The sequence below is a fragment of the Ambystoma mexicanum genome, chromosome 2q (genome assembly GCF_040938575.1).
Source record: "Ambystoma mexicanum isolate Mex_15411 chromosome 2q, UKY_AmexF1_1, whole genome shotgun sequence".
Taxonomy (NCBI): Eukaryota; Metazoa; Chordata; class Amphibia; order Caudata; family Ambystomatidae; genus Ambystoma; species Ambystoma mexicanum.
Window position 1 is genome coordinate 532444356 of NC_090924.1, and position 22505 is coordinate 532466860.

The window sequence follows — 22505 nt, forward strand, 5'->3', positions numbered from 1 at the left end:
ACCCAGCAGAGTACAGCAGAAGGCTGGGCTCCACTGGCAAAAGTCAGGCTAGGATGGTCATACAAAAGCAAAAAGTTGGGGGTTTCACAACTGGAGGGACTAGTTCACATAAATGTAAATCTTTCCTATCGGGGACGTACGCGGTGATGGGCCATTCAGGCGTATGTATTTTCTCCCCGTCTGTCCTCTGTCTTCTCTGTGGTCCCGGGGCCGGTAGTTGTCTTTACCTATTCGCAGCTAGCCCATCAGGGCCCTTTAATTCAACTTCCATATCCGAGGTGAGGTGGCACAGGGCCCGTGCCGCCTCATCTGCCGAGGTTATGCATTATGCCACTGCTTCCACCTCTAACTGTAGTGAGAACGGGTACCCCATCTATATCTGATTCCTTTCTCCTGTAACCATTTTGTGAGGGGTCTGCAGTCCCGTCTCCTGGAGAGCGTGAGGTTGGACAAGTCTTGGTAGACTGTCACCTTTGATCCTTCAAAGTCCACTTATCTGCACTGCTTTGCCCTGGTCAGCACCTCCGTCCTGTCCTTGTACCTCAAGAATTTAGCTACTATAGAGCGAGGGCTGCTCACGTAAGGTCTTCCACCTCTGTGTGCCTTCCCTAGTTGCACCACTCAACCTCTTTCAGCTTCAAAAAGGTTGACGAGGGCTTGCACCTTTTCCTCCACTTGCTTTGGGGTCTCCCCTGTCATTTCTCTGAGGCCCAATATCCAGACGTTGTTTCTCTATTTTCTAAGTCGTCCATTTTTAGCATCACCTCTTCCCTCAGCTCTAGCTCTGTCACCCTTGCGTCCAGGCGCATCTCCACCAGGTCCGGGTTGAGCTGGTTATTTTCGAGAACCTCCACCTTGCTTTCAGCGGTGCCCATTCTGCTTGTTGGGTCTGCCAGTGAGGCCTGTAAATCCCCCCCTGAGGGCCTTGATTTCTGCTAGAATGTGCCCCGAGTCCTGCTTCATGGAGAAAAGGGACATGTCCACATCCATGAGCACCCTTTCCTCAGGTGCCTTCCTTGATGCCTCCCCCCCCCTGCTTTCCGGACTGCGTCGCTGGTGGGTCCCTTTTCTGTTTCAGTCGGCGTGGGCCCTCCCTTTTCTTTTCTGCCTTTTTTCTTTTGTCCTCTTTTCCTCTCGCCCCCCCACTGGCCTTTCTCCTTTGTCTCCACAGTGGTCCCCCGCCCCCTCCTTGTGACCTTTCGTCTCCTAGGGGTTCACTCCTCGTCGCACTTTCGTCCTGATCTCTGGGGCCTCTGCCGCGTGGGCTCTTTGCTCTTTTCCTCCAGCGTAGGTGGGGTGTCAGAGTGGCTCGGACAATGTGCGTTATGTCTTATGCCCCTTGCCGCCTTTGTTTCTGTGTTTCTTGGTGCCTCTCAACTTGCTTCAAGCTGGCTGGGTGCACTTTTGCCTGTCAAGCCTGCCGCCTTCCCTCTACTTGGGGTCTCGCCTCTACAGTGCCTGGCGTGCTTTCATCCGGGATGTGGACACCCCTTCGGTTTCCCCCGTTCAGTCAGATCTCCCACGAGCCCCTGGCCCCACTCCTCCATGTTCCTTTTTATGGTTTAGGTCTCTATATGGTGCCTACTGTGTCCTTGGGGCCTCCCCTGCCGCCTCGATCTTTGTCTTTCTCCCTCGACGCAGTCTCACCTTTGCGCACCGAGTCTGGAGAGGTCCCGCGCCTTGGTGCGCCACCTCTCCTCCTTGTGCGTCTCGGGAGGCCGGGACCACTCTCCCTCACTGCTGCTGCTCCTCGGTCAGTGTCCGCGGGCACCGGTTCCGCTATTGTGCCTCACTTCTGGTCTTGCTTTCCTTTTATCCCTCTAATCGGAGAGGACCTTCAGGGCTGCACACTTTCCCTCCCAGGTGCTCCGTTTTCTACTGGGGCACAGGGCTGCTTGGCGCCTGGTGATGTCGTAAGGCCCTGCAACCGCTCTCACTGGTTGGCCGGGGCGATGGGCGAATCTCTGTTCCCGGTCCAATTTGAACTGCCCTGCTTCATTTGGGGGCTTGCCCCTCTGTCCGCCACGGTGTCCCAACACTTATCAGTGTGCGGGCGGGCGGGAGTTGCACTTTCTCATCTCCTTCGTGCTGGCGGGAGAGGGAGCCGAAGTTTAGGCAGCCATGTTTCCCTGTGCACGCTGGTGCTGTCCGATTTGTATTTTTTTTATTTTTATTTTTTTAAAAACCTTATTGTACGATTTTTTTTTTCTTTTTTGACATTTGTTTTATGACGGCTGCGTTGAAATATTTGTGTTGAGTAAGGTGGCTTGTGCCATGTGCTTCACAGAATATTTGTAATCTCTTTGTGTCCCTCAAACTTGTATGGACAGTGACACCACCACAAGCTGGGTGTTGCAGATCATCTTGTGTTTAGTGGAACGTGTTTAGTGGAATAATATTACATTTGAAATGTTTTGCATTTTGTTTTGTGTCTGCCCCTCATGGGCATTAATAGTTGGAAGTGTGGCTTTCGATAGATTTTTGTGTGGTGGTTTTGGGGCAGTATTTTAAATTTCAAGTAATTATTTTTCATTTAGGTTTGCCCCTCCGACTTGCCATGATTGAATAAGTATTGGGGATGGGGGATGAAGATGTTTCTGTGTATTATGCAGTATATATTTCATTCTGTGTCCATCCGAATTATTCCCTGAGTGGCACAAGGGCATTCCATAGTCTATGTATCTGCAAAGGGTGCACCCACTGAGGGGAGACCAAGGGCATAAGCTTGAGGGTAATGACATTTTCCTGCTCATTTTATGACAGAGTAAAAGATCTATAAAGCTTCAGAAGTAGCCATGCCCTCTCTCCATGAGAACATAAGCAACCCCAGAATAGTTTTAAACTTCTTGGGCTATGTCAATAAGTTCCAGCTCCATTCCCTAGGTACTGCAAAAATGGGAACCACATCTTGGCATACCTCAGAAATGTGTCAGGGATTGCTTGGCAGAAATGTGTCAGGGGGGCCATTGTTTACTAACCTCGTAGGGCTGTTTTTGTTCCTGTGAAGAGGGAGCAAGCACATCCTGGGCAGTTTGAACTGCACTACTCTCTTTTGGGGCATGCCAGAGACTGATTTGTTTATGGTTGGAACCGTTTTGCAGTGCCACATTTAGGTAAACGGATGATGAAATAGAGAGCTGCCCAGAGAAATTCATAGTGGTTATGGCTAATTTCAAACTTTCTAACCATCACATTTTGGGTTATGTAACATTTACCAACATAGAAAAGCACAGTTCTTGAAGGCAACAAGCTCTGCTACTCTCTATGAAGCCATAACCCACAGGTTCAATACACTAGAAAATGCCCGCTGAAGGGATCCGTTTTAGTCATCGGCCAGTTGATTGACTTCTTTGGCAAATCAATCTCCCCGTTTTCCCCCATTTAGCCAAATAGTCTCCCTCTTGCTCTCCCTTCACCTGCCTTTACCCCTAATCCAAAAAATATATGACGGGAGGAGCACCAGCAAATACAGTGTATTTGATGTGTTTCGATCTTCATTCTCGCTCGTTTATTCCTTCTCGGTCTAACACTTCTAGTGCAAATGGGTAAAGTCCCCCAGCATCAGGAGACTCAAAATAAAACATGCACAGAAAATCCTGTTGGGTCCAACAGGTAAACCACTTGCACTCTAGACGTACGAACATGGTCCTTCCCGGTAATTCTGAAACGGTCCTTTCACTAAAACTAAATCTTCAAAACATATTCATTAAACTCCTATTTATAGAACTCTTATTCGCATAAAAAAGATTTTATTTTTCGAAAGCTAACATGCCTTCAACCTGGGAATTACACAGTTTACAAATATTAAACTCAATTGATATTTTAAACAAATCCAAAAGTGATTATCTGGTCACTTTTCCTTAACAAAACTACAAACACGTTTTAGATTCAGCGGATTCAGTTAGCAGGGCAATGGCAGCCAGCAAAGTCTCAAGATGTTTTGCATGGCTCAAAGTCTGGTCTCGTGTTCCTGATGTAAAGCACGTGTGATGGACATGCCTTTTGATGAGTGCCGGTTATTTGGAGAAAAAGCTGATGACCGCTTGGAGAAGCTGCAAGCTTCTAAAGCAGCGGCAAATCCTAGGAGCAGCAAGTCACCAGCCTTCCCAACCTCAGGGTTCTTCACATGCCTGTAGAGGGCGTCCCTTTCGATTTTATTCATTGGTTTCAATGGGAAGAGGCCAATTCTCTCAAATGGCCAATATGGCTCCACGTGGGACCAGAGGTAGAGGAGGAAGAATTTCCCTAACAGCCTCAGCTGCCTTACCCTCCGCTGCAGCTGCAACACCTTCAAAACCACTTTTATTTTTTGGCACACAATACTGTGGTGGGGCCGGTTGTCTCAGCATCTGTAGAGTTGGGGGACATAACTTTTGATGCTTGGGCACTGCAGACAGTGGCCCAGGGCTACTGCCCCCCGTTTCTGGCAAAATCTCCAGATTGCCCTGCAAGAGGCCACTCTGTTTCAGATCCTGATCTGCTCCTCCAACAGGAAATTCTTACCCTGTTGGAGAAAGGTGCGATAGTTAGTACCTGCAGCAAAGATGGGTCAGGGATGGTACTCTCCTTATTTCCTAATCCCCAAGATGGACTGAGGAGTGTGACCCACCTTGGACTTGAGAAGCTTTAACAAGTTCCTCGGGAAGGACAAGTTCAAGATGGTAACTCTTTTGCAGATCCTTCTGGCCCTCCGAGTCCAGGATTTCTTGGTGTCCTTGAACCTTCAGGAGGCTTACTTTCATGTGCCCATTCATCTAAAAGACAGAAAGTACCCGAGGTTTACTGTTGGCAATTCCCAGTTTCGAGTTATGCCATTCGGTCTCACTGCTGCCCCAGGGGTCTTCAAGCTTATAGCAGTGGTGGCAGCAAGTCTGAGGGAGGAGATTCACATCTACCCCTATCTGGACGACTGGTTGATAAGAGCGTGTTCCCCAGAAAAGGCTCAGTCACCTCAGCAGCACTTGTCACTTCCTTCATGAGCTGGTCTTCTCACCGAACTTCAAGACGTCCCACTTGACACCATCACAGACGCTCCAATTTGTTTGTTTCTTTAATTGTAGCGCGCGCCAGACCCGGAGGTAGCGGGGCATGAAGACAAGGATATTTCAGGCTTACATAGTTACATAATATAGTACAATGACTTTACAAAATTACATATTGCATATTTACAGAGTAGAGTATACAGGTTATAGTACAGCGCATAGCAACGTTGGCAATTACACAGATAAGGATGGCAGCATTGGCAATTTACAAAGTAAAATAAAATACAATGATATCTGCAGATGGTAAGTCATGAGAGTCTTTTAAGGTAAAAGAGATTGGTCATAAAGCGGCTAGTGAGCTGGGAGAGGTTAGAGGGCATTATCTCTCTGGTCTGGATTTAGAGATCATTTGATTTAAAGCAGTTGATAATGTTGAGTCTGAAATGTCGGTATGTTTGGTTTTCCCGCAGGTACGGAGGCAGCGAGTTCCACAATTGGGCAGCTTTGCCAGGGAAGCCAGTTCCACCAATAGTAGCTCGTTTAAATTGAGGAACTGTCATGTAGTTGGTATAGGTCATTGTAGTAGGTCAGAATGCCGGTCCTTTGTTGAACCTCTGTTAGGTAAAGGTGTGCTGCATTGTTGAGTGATTTGAAAGTTAGGGAGGCAGTTTTGAGTTTGATTTTATCAAGAGTAGATAGCCAGTTAGTATTTCTCCTAGCTGTGGCGATATCTTTTTTTGGTCATTCCTAGCGCCGCTCTCAAGGCGTTATTTTGGACTATTTGAATTTTCTTAGTGATATGTTTGTTAGCTCCAATGTAAAGAGTGTTACAGTAGTCCAACTTAGATAGCACGAATGGGGGGCGTGGCTTGGAAGCCATGTAACGAGACATGCTTCCGAAGTGTCTCCTGCAGATCCTACAATGATCCGAAGAAAATGCAGCATTATGTGACTCTGTAGTCATATAACTACACCGGCGTACTTTGCACAAGTGGAACATTCAGACACTGTGTGAAATCAGCAGGCGAAACTGTGGACGGAACGGGACTGGCGGTCCCAAGATGGCAGATCCTGAGAACAATTGGAGATAGGCTGTGTCTCCTGAAGACCCGAGATGAGGCGGTGAGCATACTATTCAACGGGACCCACGGATGTGAAAAGGGATGTTGCATGCTGCGCACAACAAAGGAGCTAAATCCAGGCGACGAAAAAAAAGTTGTTAGCAGTAGAAAAGGGACGGGGTCCCGCCGAGATAAGGACAAAATGGCTGCTCCCTGTGAACAAAGGACCCGTAGCGCGCATCCTGTGATAGTCAGTGTGGCGAATCGGATGCACCTGCAGAACAAGTAGAAGTAACGAGGCATCTCTCACGGCTGGGAGCAGGGTTGCAGTGGCTACAGACACAGAGACCGGGCACGCATTGTGCGCCTTATCCTACAGCAGGAGATCACGGGGCAAAGCAGGTCTGCCCAGGAGAAGGACTGCTAGTGACTAACGGCGGATGCTGACCAGGAGGCCGTCCATGAAGGGAGGCAAATAGCCCACAGGTACAAATGCAAAACAGGCATTGACCGCTGTTTGGCCGGAGCTGGACCGGGGACGTATGAAACCTGGAAGTGGAATGGGACTGCCCCCAGCCCGTAGCATGCTAAGACGGAAATCGGCCTTCCCGCAGCCGAAATACTGAAAACGAGGGGCGCGCGTGGCTGCGGCCTGGAGGCACAACAGCTATGACCTGCCTGGAGATACAACATATGAGAGCCGACGCTGCGTAATGCACGAACAAGACTTATGGTACTGCAACAGTAGCATATGGAAATAGCCTGACATCCTCACTGAGCCGTTTAGCTCAGGAACGAATGACTGGTGGATACGTTGTTGCTCGAACACTGCGGCTACAACAGCGTCAGGGCCAGCGCGTGAGTACGTGAGACTTCGCTGGTTGCATGCACTGATGGCAGAGTGAAATGACCATGAAGCAAAGCCCTTCGGGGACAGTATCCGGGTGCATGGTAATCACGCCGTGGGCGCATTAACAGTAAACTAACACGAACATTGTTTCGATTCCCGAGTTACGTGATTGCCTGAGACGAGGGAGCGCAGAGAGGATGGATAAAAGGTGGCTACAAGCAGGATTTACAAAGAGGGCGAACCTGCCAAATAAAGGAAGAGGCCTTAGGGGAGAGGACAAAGACCTCGTAGGTGGTGGCTGAGACTCTGGCAAGACACAGAACAGGAACCCATACTACGAGCCACAAAGGGAACAAGTTAGCCAAAGCAACACAGCAGTGGCGGGCTTGTGGTAATGTGGCCTAAGGTCTGGAGAGTGGCAATAGACCCAGGAAGCGAAGCTCAACAGCACCCCTCGAAATGGCAAGTGCAAAGTAAATGCTCTGCACAGGTGGTTTGGCCAAGGGGGAAAACAGTCTGGCAACGGAGTGCAATTGATAAGCCCACAACAGAAGAGTGAAACCAGCAGTTTGGATATTGGAAGCAACACAGGAGAAAACAGTGGAAGGCACGCAAAGAGGGACACTCCCACAACTCACTGAGCCGTCCATAGTGGAGAGTCCAATCCCAGAACAATATAAGGTGGCCTTCTTAGCTAAGGAGTGTGCAGAAAACACCTTGGGCTGGACCGTGGACTGGAAGGCCTCGGGGCCGACAGAGTGCCGAAGTGGGAGAGCGCTGGGCCGGTGGGAGCACATGACCACTGGCTACTGAACAATTACAGCAGGGACCGGCGGTGCGACACTGCGTGAGCACAGGCACGAGGGAGGACACGGCCCATTCTAGGTGGGCGGCAAACAACAAGGACACACCAGAACACAGCTGTAACGGCCCCACAACGCCAAGAGTGGCCTGACGCCGCGTGGACCCCTGTATGTAGGGAGGTGCTGCTGGCTTACGCCCGGACAATATAGTATAATGTCTTCCAAAACTGTCAGACCCGAGAACAAACCGCCCATGCTGGAGGCCTATGCTAAGCCGTCCCCTGGTGCAGAGGAGGGCAAAAGCAAGGACACTACTACGGCAGTGGCAGAGACACCGGGCACGATCCAGGAAGTGCTGGCAGCGATGGCAGACTTGAAAATTGCCTGGGAGACTAAACTGGGCCTAGCTATGAACAAAGTGAAAGTAGGCCTGGATCTTAAGATCGGAGCGGTCCAGGAGGAAGTCAATTTGCTGAGACAGGATGTGCGGACGCTTGCAGAGCGCACTGGAAACCTGGAAAAGGAGATGGCCCCGAACATGGCGGCATGCGCCGCCCACGGATCGGAGCTCCATGCCCTTGTGCAGCGGATGGGCAACCTGGAGGACAGGGCGGAGGAGCCAGAAGGGCGCGCCAGACGCAATAACATTCGTATTATTGGTCTGCCAGAAGGAATGGAGGGACCTAATCCGACAGAATATGTGGAAACCATGCTCCTGCAGGAGATAACTGGCGGAGCACTGACCCAGGGATTTGCAGTTGAGAGGGCGCATAGGGCCTTGACGAGGAGACCGCCCCCAGGAACCCCCCCGCGGCCGCTGATTGCAAAGATTCTGAATTACCGGGATCGGGAGAAGATACTTGAATTTTTCAGGAAGGGAGGAACGATTGAAAGGGGGCCGGCGAAAGTCACGGCATACCCGGACTATACTCTGCAGGTTCAGCGCAGCAGAATGAACTTCGGGACGGTGAAAATGAGGTTGAGAGAGCCCGGCCACCGTTATATGTTGCTCTACCCAGCCAAATTGAAAGTGTTCTACAAGAACAAAGCCCTGTTTTTCGAGACGCCGAAGGATGCTATGGAATGGCTGGACATGCAGGGTCGCCCTCAGGAACCAGATGCCCGTAAGGGAGTCTCAGAAGATAAGTAGCACGCAGCTAGGGGTGGACAGGGAGTACATAGAGTAGATGGCATCGGGTAAACTCAGAGTAGCGACCTGGAATGTGCGGGGCCTTAATAGTTATCTAAAACGTAATAAAGTGATGTACCTAAAGAGGATGCGTATAGACATAGCCTTGCTACAGGAGACCCACCTCACCAAGGAGAAGTTGGAGGTGGTCAGAAGAAAATGGAAAGGTAACGTCATAGGCGCTACATACTCGGCATATGCAAGAGGGGTGATCACATGGGTGGCACCGCACGTGCCATTTCAGCTGCTCAGCTCGACAATAGACCCAGAGGGCAGAATGGTGGTGATGGCGGGACTCCTGGAGAATAGGAAGGTGAATATCATACATTTGTATGCCCCTAACCATGACACAGCTGCATTTTTTAGGTCCCTATACAGTAAGATTAGCCCCCTGGTGGGTGGCGCGATGGTGTGGGCAGGGGATTTCAATTGCACCCTGAACCCCAGGATAGATAGGTCAGATGACAAATCAGGGAAGCCGGCGCCATCAGCTAAAGCATTGGGGATGCTGTTGACAGACCTCAGTCTAGAGGATGTATGGAGAAGGCTACACCCAATGGATAGGCAATACTCGCACTATGCACCGCCACATGACCTGCATATGAGGCTAGACTATGTGTTTGCTGCTGCTGAGATAGTGGGAGAAATGGTGGGGGCGGAATACAAGGCCTGGGTATTATCCGACCATTCGCCTCTGGTCGTAGAGTTGCGACATCAACCCCCCCGGGTGCGTATCCCGACATGGAGGCTCAGAACTGAGGCTCTGCGGGATGCGGGATTTCGAGAGGATCTGAGGGAGGCCATCGAGGAATACTTTGAGATCAATACAGGTGGTGTACGTTCTGAGGGAACAGTATGGGAGGCATTTAAAGTGGTGGTGCGTGGGGTAGCTATATCAAAATCTAAAGGGCTCCAGGGGGGGCATTGAGCGGGAACTGCAAGAAACAGAAAGAGAGCTGGAGGGCCTTATGCAAAGCGAAGGGAACACCCGAGAGAACAGTGTCAAGATAAGGGACTTACAATTAACCTGTAGTGAACTCTGGGACAGATTATGCAAATTAAATTATAAGAAATATACGGAGAGGCTACATGCAGGGGGGGATAAACTGGGTAGATTATTGGCTTGGTTATACAAAAATGAAACCCCCCGCTCGGTGATCAGAGAGGTTGGGGACGTGGAAGGTCAAATCTGTAATACCCAGGAGGGGGTAACGAGGAGTTCCTCAAGTATTACAGATGATTATACGAGGACACAGGAGAGGACATGAGTCAAGAAATTCTGCAAACAATTGAGGATATAGGGCTGCCCACCTTAGATGATCTAGAACGCGCAGATCTCGACCCGCCATCACCTCGGACGAACTGGAGGTGGTGATCCAAGACCTGCCTACATGTAAAGCACCCGAGTCGGATGGGTTACCCAGCGAGTTTTATAAAACGTATAAGCAGGAGCTACTTCAGCCGTTGCTGGCCATGTTTAATGAAGCCTATAAGCAGGAGGAAACTGCTGACGTCCCTCCGCGAGGCACTGATTATCCCGCTCCTAAAACCAGGCAAGTCAGACGTGGAATGCGGATCCTATAGGCCCTTGTCCATGTTCAATGAGGACAGCAAAATACTCAAGGCAGTGCTAGCCAACAGGCTAAAGAGGGTAATTGGCAAATTGGTACAGCCGGACCAAACGGGTTATGTCCCCGGCAGAAATATCACAGACAATCACAGGAGGCTGCACCACATCATTGATCGAACCGAGGGAGACTCGGGCGAGTTGGCCATTGTGTCGCTGGATGCGGTTAAAGCCTTTGATTCAGTGCGGTGGCCGTGGTTGAAAGCGACCCTGAAAGGATACGGAATGGGACCAGGATATATCAGATGGGCCCAGATGTTATATAGCTCCCCGATTGCAAGAGTTAAAACCGGAACTACAATTTCAGATAAATGGCAACTCAGTAGGGGGACCAGACAGGGATGCCCCTGGTCACCCATGTTATACATCCTGGCATTAGAACCGTTGGCAATATGCCTGCGGCAACAATACGGGGAGGTGGGGATCCGTACGACAGGGGGCACACACCTGATATCGCTGTACGCAGATGATATGCTTCTCTACTTGCGCTACCCGGAGGAGAACCTGCAATATGTGTTGGAGGTGATGGAGCGATACGCCACCCTCTCGGGCATATCGGTGACCCCGGGAAGTCTAGTCTGTTCCCCTTGGGAAGGTATAAGAGTATCCCATTGGAGAGACTGCCCATCCTGCAGATACCCTGGCAGACCGCAACATTCAGGTATCTGGGCGTAAACATCTACCACAGGATAGAGACAGAGCACAAGCAGAATACAGAGAAAGCGATGGAGGGAGTCAAGAATAGCATGGCGTTCTGGTCCAGATTACCCCTAGCCATTATGGGGAGAGCAGCCCTGCTCAAAATGGTGGTTTTGCCCAGACTCTTGCATTTCTTTGTGAATGTCCCATACCTGATCCCCAGACGCTTTTTTGTGAGACTACATGGCATGTGCAGGGGCTTCATATGGGGCAACTCTAGGAGCAGGGTGGCCCTGTGGAAACTACAGAACACATGTGACAAGGGGGACATAAACCTGCCGAATTTCGAACTGTCTTACTTGGCGGGTCAGTTGTTGTACGTGGTTAGGTGGTTGTCTGCAGAAGACTTGGCAGAAGCTAGGCTTTAGCAAGGTGAATCAGCTCCATACTTTCTGAGAGAGACAGTGTGGCTGGATAAAACTGAAATGGCAAGGAGGGGGAGACTATTGAAGTTGGGCTGGGAAGTCTGGCGCAGAACATGGAGAACGGTGGGGGACCCAGATCCGCTCTCTCAGCAGGTCCCGCTGGCAATGCTATGCAGGGATGACTCCCAATTGTTTGAAGTGGTCCCTAGATACTGGGAACCGGTGGGCTTAGCCACCCTCGGAGATATATGGCAGGAAGGGGAGGCACTGGGATTCCAGATGCTGCAGGAGGAGACAGGGGTGCATAGAGGCCAATACATTACTTATACCGGGCTCATGAAGCGGGTGAGGGAGAGGTGGCCTGAGACGGTGCTAATGGAAGAACCTGATGCCACTCTAGAAACAATGTATGATATCTCAGAGGGTGGGCATGAAATATCCAGGATATATGAGCTCCTGAGAGCGAAGGCAGAAGAGGAGCTGCTCCAACTGAGGCAGGATTGGGAGGAGGAGGAGGTAGGAGAACCCATAACAGAGGGACAGTGGGATATAGCACAAAGGTACCATAAAAAGGTGTCCCGGAACGCAAGACTCCAGCAGATCCAGCTGTATGTCACCCATAGAGCTTATCTGACTCCCAGAAGAATAGCTAGGTTTGGAGGCTCGGCTATACAGAAATGCTCCAGGTGCGGGGAGGAGGAGGCAGGGTTGCTGCATATGTTCTGGGCTTGCCCTGAGGTGCACAGATTCTGGGAAGAAATAAAGACGAAAATGCCTGGAGGAGGAGTGGGGCTTGACATAGGGTCTGCTTGGGCATGTATGCTTGGGATTTTCCCAAGGCCACGTAATTCAAAGCATGTCAGTAAGATGAAGGACCTGGCATATCTTGACTAAGCGCAGAATTGCAATGTGTTGGAAAGCGGCCCATAGGCCCAAAGTGGAGACATGGTGGGCGGACCTCTTGAGATGGGCGGAAGCAGAAACTGCGGTATGGTTTGAAGCTGTCACCAGGGGGGGGAGAGGAGGAAGTGGGCCCTCTGATAGCCTGGAGGAATCTGGTGACCTCAATGAGAAACCCCTACCAGGTCAATCATGAAACAGAAGACTCGGATGAGTCGACAAACACTGAGATTCCTGAAAATGTTCATGCAGATGACGTTGTTGAGACGGCTCGAGTTTGTGGGGAGGGAGGGGGACGGAGAATAACACTATATAATGCAATGTTTTGACTTTGATTATGAACGTCCTAAAAGTTGCAATGTTTGGTATGTTGTTTGTTTAAAATTAATAAAAATTGTTTAAAAAAAAAAACGTAGATAGTACGAGTGCTCTTGCCAAAGTGGTACAACTGCTCATTAAGAGGAAGGGTTTAGCAGATCTAATCAGTTTACATGTGTAAGCCGTGGCAGATGCCATAGCATTCACTTGTTTTGTCAGGGTGAGACTGCAATCAAGGTAAAAACCTAGTGTTTTTACCTCCTCCATCATCTTAATCGTGTTGCCGTCTATATATAAGGAGGTATATTTATGGCAAAGTTTGTTGATGAGTTCCGTTTTATCATCATTCTGGTATAGGCCATGGAGTGCCATCCACCTGGATGATGAGGTATATTCTATTCACCAAGGCCAAATCCTGGTTGTAATCCCCTGTAAGTGGGACGAGAATCTGAGTGTCATATGCATAGTTAGTGTAGGTGACACCAAGCCAATCCAGATCATCTAAGAGGGGCTTGGTAAATATATCATACAGAGTAGGGGAGACGCAGGAACCCTGGGGAATACCACATGTAATGGGGATGGAATCAGCTGCTTCTGAGGTGGAGAAGACTCTCATCATTCTTTCACTCAAGAAAGATTGAATCCACGCTATGGCATGCTGTGAGAAGTGTGCATCTGATTCTAAATGGTTGCAAAGAACCGTGTGGTCCACCAAGTCTAATGCTGCTGAGAGATCTAAGAGGAGTAATAAGGCACATTTACCCTGGTCTCTCAGCTCGTCAACTTGGGCCTTGAGGTCAATGAGTGCTGTTTCAGTTCCATGCTGATGTCTGAAACCTGATTGCCGGGTGCCCAAGAGTGTGTTCTGTTCCAGGAAGCTCTGAATCTGTCTAATATCTTAAAGAGGAATGGCACCGTTGTAATTGGTCTATAGTTTGAGGGTCAAGTGTTTTGTTTCTTCATAAAAGGGAGGACTCAAGATTCCTTGAGATTACTTGGGATAGTGTCTAAGGTGAATGACGTGTTAATAAGCTTTGAGATAAAGGGTGAAAGATCTCTTGCTGCGTCTTTTATAATTTCGGCAGGAGATCGGTCTCCTCTGCAATTAGAGGGTTTGAGAGAGAGTATTATTTTTTCAACTTCTATTATTGTGGTTTTGGTGAAGTTGAAACGGAGTTTTGGTTTAGGTGAGATAGATACATTTCTAGGTTGGGTAGTAGATGTTGGTACTTTTAGTTTTTTTTGGGCAATTTTTACTTGAGGAGTGGCAATTTTATCAGTGAGTGCGTTCTGTATGTCAGCACACCATGTCTTGTCTTTGACACCGTTATCGGGTGCAGAGATGGGATTTTCTAATTCCTTTAGTATAGCGAAAAGTTCCTTAGTACCTTGTTTGGCCTGTAGTATCCTGTTGTCAAAACTTTCTTTTTTTGCTCGTCGTATTTCCTTTTTGTATTTTGTAGAGATGTTAATAAGGTTCACTTTATTCACCTCAGATGGTGTTAACCTCCATATGGATTCACTTTTTCGTTTTTCTATTCTAAGTGACTTAAGGAATGGTGTAAACCAGGCATTTAAATGTGCTCTTGGCTTACTGCTCCTCATTTTTAAGGGGGTGATATTATTGAGGGCTTCTGATATAACTTTGTTGAATTCATTCACTAAGGTAGATAGATCAAGTGAGTCTGGAAGTGAATTTAACATAGGGAGTATAAGTGGTAAGAGTCTGTCTGAAGTTATGTTCTTTTTATTTCTACTTGGCTTAGCGGGTGCTATGGAGTTGTTTGGGACCGGGTTGATTTTAGAGTCTATAGTGAAGGCTATAAGAAAGTGGTCCGTCCAAGCCTGAAGACTGATGGTAGTGATGGTGATGTTGCAGTTATAATCGGCCACCCAGTCAAGAGTCCTGCCCTCATCATGGGTAGGCTGAGTTACTTTTTGCAGGAAGCCAAGTTCAGTTAGGGCATTGGCGATAGTTGTGGCTTGAGTATCCTTGGGGTCATTGTAGCCTAGGTTCATGTCTCCTAGTAAGAGTACCTGGGATGCATTTTTTAGGTTATCTGACAGAATCATGGAAAGATCCTCTTCGAAGGAGCCAATGGGGCCCGAAGTTCTGTAGATCAGATGTATAGTGATGGTTTGTGAGTCTGAGATAGGTAGCTTAATTGTGAGGGATTCGCAGGAGTTGACATGCAGTGGAGCTACTAATCTCATTGCTAATCTAGATTTAGCTATAATTGCTATGCCCCCACCACGCGTGTTAGCTCTAGCTTCTCTTAAGATCGTGTAATTAGCTGGCACAGCGATCATCAAGGCTGAGCCTGCTGCCTGATGCAGCCAGGATTCAGTGAAGGTTAAGAAGTCATAGTTCTCTGTTTCTATCATATCATTTGTTGGAGCAGTCCTGGATTCAGCCCTGGGAAAGACTTGCCACCTGAGTTGAGGGCTCAACATCTTTCGTAGATGGTCCAAAGGTTTCAGAGGGCCCAACATCTTCAAGCCGTCGACTTCCTAAGCTTGCTCAGCCTCATGGCATCCTGAATTTTTCTGGTGCCAGAAGCCCATCTGAAAATGAGATCCCTTCAGGGGGCTCTTAGATCCCTTTGGTCTCCATTCTCAGGCAGTATGACAAATCTACTTCAGGTCCCGAGCAGGGTCTCCCAGGATCTCTGTGGTGGGCCTGCCAAGAGACTATAATGAGAGGAGAATCTTTTCGGCACCATGGCCGGAGATGGCCATTGTGGCAGACTCCTCCCTTACAGGATGGGGAGCCCACATGAAAGACCTTTCAATCAGCCGTCACTGGTCTCTGTCGGTGTCCAGACTTCACATCACCCTATTAGAGCGGAGGGCAATCAGAGTACCACTGATGGCCTGCCTGCCCTTGGTACAGGCGAAAAAGATTTCCTGATAATGACGGACAACATGATGGCCATGCATTACCTCAACAAGAGAGGGGGTGTAGTATTGCTACCTCTGTGCAGAGCGGCAATGCAGCTCTGGTTCTGGGCACTAAGAGAAGGAATCTCTACTAGCAGTTCATCTAGCCAGAGAAGAGAACGCTGTGTTAGACTCTCTGAGCAGGTAGAGCTCAATCTCCCATGAATGGGAGTTGGCTCAGGAAGTCCTTCTGGAGATCTTCGCCCTTAGGGGAACCCCTCAAGTGGATCTGTTTGCTACCAGTGCCAACAAAAGTGTGACCTGTTCTGCTCCAGGGAATTTCCTCAGAGAGGAGCTCTAGGGGATTTGTTCGTAGTGGACTGGGAATTTACACTTCTGCATCCGTTTCTGCCAGTCCCCGTCATTCCTCATGTCATCAGGAGGTTGAGGATGTTTGGTAAATCTATGATCCTCATTGCTGCAGATTGAGCCATGAGAACATGGTACCCGGACCCTCTAGAGATGGCTATCTGCCCTCCGATTAGTCTTCCTCAAAGAGAGGATTCGCTCTCACAAGAGTGGGGGAGGGTCTCCTTCATCCAGATATCAGAACTTTGAATCTTCATGCCTGGTTTCTGAAAGGTTAAGGTACAAAGATTGGGGCCTTAGGCAAGATCTGATGGAGGTGTTGCTCTCGGCCAGAAGGCCAGCAACAAAATCCCTGCCGCTGCTTTTTTGCTTCATCTCACCCATCTTGGGCTCCAAGTCTCCACAATAAAAGGATACCTCACAGTGCTTTCTATTTTCAAGCACTTGCCGGATGAAGGCTCCTATTTCACGATCCCTATTGTTATACAATTTTTGAAGGGATTGACTAATCTTTTTCCCCTGGTCCCTTTTTATTGTACTGGTTTGGGATCTAAATCCGGTATTAAGACCTCTGATGGGACGCCCTTTGAACCTCTACATTCTTGGGCTCGCAGAATGCTGAATCTTAAAGCGGTCTTCTTGACCGCAATAACGTCTGCCCGCAAAGTGAGCTGCAGGCTCTTTTTGCTCAGCCACCTTTCACAACCTTCTTCACGGACAAGGCAGTGTTGATAGTACATCCATCATTTTTACTAAACGTGGTATCTGAATTCCATCTATCACAGAAGATAGTATTACCTACCTTCTATCCACCACCTCACCCCACCCCAAGAAGGCCTTTATGTTTCTACATTTCAAGGATGGCAAAAATCAGGCAGGATGACCAAGGTTTTATAGTCTACTCAGGCCACAGATTAGGGTTGGCTGTCACAAAATAGACTATTTTAAGATGGATAGTATTATGCATTTCAGAATGCTATTCTTTAGCCGGCAAGGACCTGCCTGAAGGATTAAGGGCACATTCTAACTGAGGAGTTTCTACTTCTTCATCTCTTGAAAGAGGGGTACCCGTGCATGATATCTGAAAAGTGGTTACGTGGACATCTTTACACACCTTTTGACCGCCCAGCTGCACCTTGCCAGGGCACGCGGTGGGGATACCACTGCAGCCTCTTTGACTTACAAGCCATTGTATAATCCTCGTTTTTGCTGCGTGCTGAGACTCGCGTCTTACCTCAAATAACCAGCTGTTTTCCCGAAATGTCTTTTTCTCTACCTGTTTCTCGCGTCTGCCTTCCTGCATCTAGGCACCGATGTATAACGCTTCCACGAATGTCATAGTGTGCTGAATGTAAAAACAAGGATTTATACAAGGGCTTGTAAGCCAATGAGACTGCAGTGGTATCCCCACAGTGTGTCCTGGCAAGGTGCAACTGGGCTGTCAAAAACAACCAACAAAATGTGCGATCATACCACTGCTATACTTTTTTAAAGTTTAACTGATAAAAAATATTTGAGAGTCCCTCATAACTAAAAGGCCAACAGGATATATGCCATGTATTCCTGCAAGTCGATGCGGATAAACTATGCAACCCTGTATCTCAGAAGAGGCATTCTTCTCACTTCTGGCACGGCAGGAACTGCAACCATGGTAAGGAGTGTTGACATTGATGAGAGGGGGTTAGGGATGGGAATGTCCATATGGGATGATGTTATAAATAATATACTTTTCACTCGTCCCCTCGCACCCCTCTCCCGTTTCTCCACCCTGCCGGTGCAGTAACCAATCGAAACTGAGCCTCCTTTTTTGTCTTGTGTCAGTACCCGAAGGGGTGCTGAGGCCCTGAAGAAAGTGGTGCAATAAAATAAACCACTGAAACCGGTAGGCCAATTCAGACCTCTTTGTAATAAAGGTCCACATTAAAAGGTCAAGAGGTGATTCAAGTGTAGACAACGCCACTTGTTCAGAAATATCACCCTGGAATTCCCATATTCTGGCACTCCGAAGGATGTATCATAAACTTTAAAAAGTTTCTCCATGTTCTAAAATTATGTTGTAGATGCCAATACGGGGAAAGAGAATAAAGTAACATGTTTCACCTGGAAGACCCAAAGTATACTGCTTGGGTTTAGAGTTGGTGGAGACACAGAGTGGTGTCTTCTGATGTTATGAAATAATTACTGCCTGTAGTAGTTAGGGCAAGTTTCTTCTTATCCATCCCCTAACCCTAGATAAATGGCCCACTAGCGCTGTCTAGGACCAGGCACCACACAAGGGATTAGATGGTACGGTTGGAGGGCAAGTAAGCTAGGTATTGGACACCTATGCTAGTAGTCCACCACATGCGGAACACATGTCCTAAGAAGTCCATGACCCACTGTAAATCTTTAGTCAACACTAGTATACAACCTTTATTAGTTGACATCAGCCATTAATGTTGTGGTGTACCTGTCTCGATCCTTGCCTCTGTATAGGGCTGCCATAAAGTATATTCTTGATAGGCCGATACCCATCTATTGCGATCAGCTGTTCTTCTCAGCTGCACCCCATCCTCTGGGACAAATAGATTTCACTTGCACAGCAAGTTATTTTTGTTTGGCTTTAGACCAGGCACTTGGGATTTGGGTGACGGTGCTGAGGCAAGGTACCAACTTCATTTCACACGAGGTGTCATTTTCCCTTAGGTGGACAATTATATTCGTTTTCTGTTGTAAATAATTTTCTTCAAGATGTTGGTGAAGGCACATCCAGCGGGTGGTGCATGTTTTTTTTTTTTTTTTTATTGCCCCCATGCTTTTTCATTTGTCTTTGTAACTTCAATTCTAACCTTTTAGTAATACTGGATTTTCACATCCACAGAGCTGGCCGTTATTTCCACTCTCTGCCGAAACGTCCCGTCTGTACAACCTCGACATCCTGGGGTTGACCTTTTCTGGGACGTATACCTGGGATGTGTTTCTAGATCTGAATATATTCATACTTATGGTTGATGAAGTATTGGCTTTCAGCTAACGTTGTTGGATTTCGCTAGACAGGGCCAGCAGCATAGGATTTAGTCCTCATTTTTGTTAATGATTTGGTTCACTCGGAACTATAGCCACGCATTCATTTCTGTATTTACCTTTTGAACTATTGGTATTTCTACTTGATAAAGGCCTATAAGTGACTTATGTTTTATCGTCTGCATAATAGGCTATACGGCATGTAATATCTGTTCTAGAACACTGCTATATATATACTATCTTGATTTACCATCAGTTGCCACTATACATGTGTAGGTCTAAGGTGTGTTTTCATTGTTTTGTTGTTTTTTGCTCCATCTGTTTACTTTGAAGCAGATTTTATGGAATTTAAATATTTCCAATTTTTGCAGGACCCATGGGTCTACCAAATAAACAATTAATTTTTTCATTCATATATGTCCCTTCTATCAGAATCATTGATAAAGTTCACGACAGCACCGGCCTTATATGAAAGTGTGGCTCTTTAGAATTGGTCTTCCAATTGGTTCGTTTAGGGGACCACCCCCCTCTTGTGATAGGAGTTTACAGCAAGCGCATTAGTCTACAAGTGAAGGTTTCATAGCAATTTAGCCCTCTTCTACTGGCAGTACGCCTCATTTTCATTAAAGCTAATGTGGCTTGGGCCACTTAAAGCCGGTTTCCACACACATCTTTGCTATCTTCCCTTTCAGCATGGCTTTCCACCAACCCTGCCAATTGGATCAGGACAGTTGAGCTTCTGTTATACATTCAGTATTTTGCATAGCTCCTATATCAGTTTACACATTAATTGTTTTCCTCTGTCACTTGATACCCACTGGTGCCCCAAACCTAGGGATACAATTAAGTGCTTCAGAACTGCCTGTGTCTGCCTTAGGAGTGTTATATGCCTCTACCTATTGAGATTGAGAGATGTATTTCCACATGTGCCACTTTGGCATCTGAATGAAATCGCACTAGAGCTATGCAAATTGTGTCCATGGTGGAGGGTGTACCCCTTGCTGTACTTGGGTTGATGTCCCTCTATTTTGGTATTTGCATATCAAGCACCTTCGAATTCGCTCTTCTGCAATCTTTGAAAAACCCAGAGGCATACTAGTCCCTTTTCATTGTGTTTATTATTACCCCTTTCAAAATGTGTGCTATGCCATGCAGCTTTCAAGCAAAAAGCACATGCTTTTGGAACAACTAAATGTTTTTCAGAAGCACGCCAGAGCTCATCTCTGGGAAAAGAACTTCCTGGATATCCCTATGCATACTTTTCTTTCTTTATCTGGTGCTTGCTCCTGCAACACCATCAATTGAGTGTTTCGTCTGAGGCATCATTTTCTCTTCCATGGTCTTAAGGCAAAGGGCAGTCTTTGCCCTTGCTGTTTGTGAGTGCATTCCCTTTACTGATGTCATCTTGTGGTGCTTGATGTGTGGTGCACTTCACAAATGGGATTTCCTTTGGGAGCCCTGTCGTTTCCAGGAATGCATTTACATGTTCTGTATTTTAATGGTGTTCATGCTGCCGTTAATAACTCGACTCCTTCCGCAAAGTACCATATTTGTGAACTATCCCATAGGCATAGCACTGGTCATTGTAACTGTTGCCTTCCTTGCCCACCACTATGGTGTTTGCATGAGTAAGTGAAACTAGTTTGACAATATCTGCCGAATTCACCTCTTCTATTTGTTTGCTTTCCATAACCTCCCCTTTTTTTGTTGTACATTCAATTTCCATCCACCAAAAGCTCCTCCTCTGCGGTTTCCCGTAAATCTTTCTAGTGAGAACACTTGTGGTCACAGCACAATCACATTTCTCATCATGCGTAGGGCATGGCAATAGGGGCACAGAGTTTTATACTGGACAATGTTTAAGTGTAATGTTTGTGAAAGTCGGCTGTATTAGTTGATATTTAGTTATTCAAGTTGTAGGCAAGTGTTATGTTTTCATTGTAGGACAGTCATGGTGTATGTCTCATTTCTATGAGGGACATCCCTAGCACTATATTTTCTGTACTTTGGATGGCCTGTACAGCTGCTGTAACTGACCGAAGGCAGGGTGGTAAACCGGCCACTTCTGGGGCTAGCATTGTATTATAGTATGCGATTGGGTGGTGTTTATCCATCACCGTTCCTCCCTGCTGGAGACTCTGTGAGCGCTGGTGCATAGGACGCCATTAATGTTCTGTCAAGTTTTGACTGGAACGCTCTTCCCGGTCTAGTCTTTTTCCAAGATGGCCACCGGCATTCATTTATGCATCGTCCAGCAGCGGCTTGTCGCGTTGCAACCCCTGAAGCTTCTTCTCCTTTCGGGTAATATGCTGCTCATTTCATTTGTGTTACTCCTTCGCTCTTGTTTCCTCCTGCCGCAGCTGCTTTGCCTCTTCCTACCACGGCAAACCCTGCTTTTTCTGAGCTCTCTCTCTCTGCCCGCACTTTTCTTTTTAAGACTCAGCCTTTCCTCTACTTACTACGGCTTTGCTTCCTGCATATCTCTGTTTGTCCTCTCAGTATCCCCTTTCCTGCTCCCGGATACCATTGTTGTTTCTATTGAGAATACGTCTCACCTAAGGAATTTCTTTCCTGTATTCAACTGATTTACTCATGGAATACCTGTCCGGCTATTCCATTGGAAGTCCTCCTCTCTACGGACTGCTGCTGAAGGGTTTTTTACACCATTCAAGGCTTTTTCCCTTCTCACTTGATCTATCCCTGGGGAGAGGTCTCTTGCCTGGACTGTCAAAACAGAGGTCATAGTGGCTTAATCTCGAGGTAGACGCTACCTTTTCGAGGACCGGAAGTCATCTCGAAAGAAAGGTGCTTCACCTCTGCCGGACTACCTATTGGAGGAATTGTCAAGTGAAGAATTAGGTGAGGAAGGAGGGATCTAACGTTTTGGACATTATCACTGTGCGTCAATACAGGCTGTGCATAAGCCTCCCTTTTCATGCGAAAATCAGACAAGTGGATTTTTATAGTCTGGTCGCCCAAGAGCAGGGGAACATGTTAAGGTTTGCTTTATTTCCATAAATGCCTTTTCTGCTTCCACTGTCCATTGGAGAGGTTCAGATATATTTGGGTGAATCATTTCGCGTAGTGGCTTTGCGATATTTGCATAACCCATTTTCCACTGTGGTGTTACCCAATGGCAGCCACAAAGGACTTAATTTACTGATTGTTACTGGTTTGGGCAATATCATTGGGAATGTTACCTCCTGCCTATATGTTGTGACCCAAATAATGTACAACTTTGATTTTGATACCTTTATGCCCCTTCTTTGCCAGTGCTGTTAACACCAATGTATTCTGCGTGCATGTTTCTTATATGGGAGACGCAACTAATAAGCCGTCCACATAGTGCACTGATGTAGACCCCTTTGCACAAAATGTAATGTCATCCCTTTCTTTCATTATGGCCGCATCAAAAAACGTTTTGGGCTTTCTATGTACCTGTGTGGGAGGTGGGTCGAT

General features: G+C 47.5%; 1 protein-coding gene across 3 annotated transcripts in view; it reads left to right on the forward strand.

Moving 5' to 3' along the window:
* LYRM1 (LYR motif containing 1) overlaps positions 1-22505 on the forward strand; it is a 501749-nt gene that overhangs the window by 127896 nt on the left and 351348 nt on the right. The window contains exon 1 of one of the 3 annotated variants that reach the window (XM_069647668.1): positions 21217-21347. The exons of 1 other annotated variant lie outside the window; for it this stretch is intronic. The gene's annotated coding sequence lies outside the window, so the exon portion shown is untranslated. Of the gene's footprint in view, positions 1-21216; positions 21348-21413; positions 21906-22505 lie in introns of those variants that run through there. One more of the 3 variants, XM_069647669.1, reaches the window with a different exon arrangement.